Source organism: Penaeus monodon, chromosome 21, assembly GCF_015228065.2.
Source record: "Penaeus monodon isolate SGIC_2016 chromosome 21, NSTDA_Pmon_1, whole genome shotgun sequence".
Classification (NCBI taxonomy): Eukaryota; Metazoa; Arthropoda; class Malacostraca; order Decapoda; family Penaeidae; genus Penaeus; species Penaeus monodon.
The window spans coordinates 36,891,932-36,893,653 of record NC_051406.1 but is presented as its reverse complement, the minus strand read 5'-3'; the positions used below and the strand labels follow the sequence as shown (position 1 = coordinate 36,893,653).

At 34.6% G+C, this 1,722-nt stretch overlaps 1 protein-coding gene across 4 annotated transcripts in view; it reads right to left on the bottom strand.

The window, feature by feature from the left end:
- The window catches only part of LOC119586446 (sex determination protein fruitless-like), a gene marked incomplete at its 3' end in the record, with an annotated part of 31,244 nt that overhangs the window by 8,720 nt on the left and 20,802 nt on the right, over positions 1-1,722 (bottom strand).

The following is a 1,722-nucleotide window of genomic DNA, read 5'->3' as shown; positions in this document are numbered from 1 at the left end:
AAGCATAACACACTAAAGTGCAAAAATTCTGCTGTGAGAAGAACTTTCTATCAAAAGAAGTCTCCTGGACTACAACCAAGAAATCTGTGTATCAGTAAGGAGACAAAGTGTCAAGAATGGATGATGTCAATAATTCTTTTGCACTAAATGTATCCCTCCATGACATTTCTGCTCCAAATTCTGGATGTCTGCTTCTGCTCAACTGAAGTAATTTCAATTCACATTTAATTCCCCATTCCTGTTATGGCAACTCTTGAAACATGGTCCACACAGAGAAAAGCAGAGGTATTCCTTTAAGAACACACATCTAATGCAATGTGCAGACAGGTCAGTCCATACTCAGTTATCAAATATACATTCAAGCACTCACTGTGGCCTCTTTGCCTTCGACTCTCTGGCAAAAGGAAAAACAAAGCTCCATTGCATAAATCTAGAAAAGAAAACTCACTAACCACTATTAATTATTTTCCTTCAAACAAAAAAGCCATCCTAGATCTATCTTAACAAATATATGTACTGGTGGCTTGTTGGCCTTTGCTTGAGAGCCAAATCCTGCTTAGGCCACAGAAATCATTGGACTTTCCCTCCAATGGATGCAATCCTCAGTTCAAGAATGACCTTACAAAGCTTTCTTCAAACATACGACTATCAGCCGTAACATATGCAATTTTTGCTTTCATTTTATTTATTATATATTCTCAAGTATACTATATGATTCAGATAAAAAATAGATTCGTTATTTATTTGAATGTTTGACAAGTCTTAGGGCCTTGTTATGACCTAACACTCCTTTCGGCCACATTTTGCCTAATAAATATTTCAGTGTAATATGCTTCAAAATCTTTGTAAATTAAAGAATACGTTTCAGTTAGCATGATACATCTGCATTAAAGGACCAAAATCTGGAGCAACATAGTCTTGGCTTGAGCATAATTAGTACGAGATATCAGACAAACGCCACAAACAATCTGGCGCGTACCACTGTCCCTCACAAGTTCATTATAATAAGGCTCATATAATCCTATAATATGCCTCTAGGCCATATTTAGAGCATAAGTATCTCGGTGTGCATAAGTTCCTCATGAACACTTCAGCCACCAACTGAACAAATATATATACATAATATAAAAACACAATCAAAATATATTCTATGAACACACACAAATAAGAACAGTTCTAACTATATTTTTGCAAGATAAAGCATGATCCATACACAGAGTTAAAATTAGCAGCGTCAATATTTAGCTTCAACTTCACTATTACTGCAATTCTGTCCAAGCAACAAATAAGGCACAAAAGTGGTCTGTCCAGTTTCACTTACAATTAAAAACTTCTTTTTATACATATATCAAAATAAGATTTAAGTAATAAATGATTCTTTCAGACACATGGAGTAATATCATTTGCAAAGAAGTTTTGGATTTATTAAGGCCTCTAAGGCATCTTGAATATGTTATTTACAATGTGTACGTCATACGCAATGTCTCTAGAATATAAAACAGTATTGGAAAATCATAGAACTATACATTTCATAGCACTGCATCTTATCAAAATTTACCTAGTAACAGATTGCTCTTTCACTTTCACTGTCTGCACTGAATCTACATCACTCACTTCCCTTTCTGTACAATATAAAATAAAGCACAATATCTCACCACAAACACAGAAAAAAAAAAAATCAAGACATATACGACTTCGACACTTACCTTACACAACCCCCCC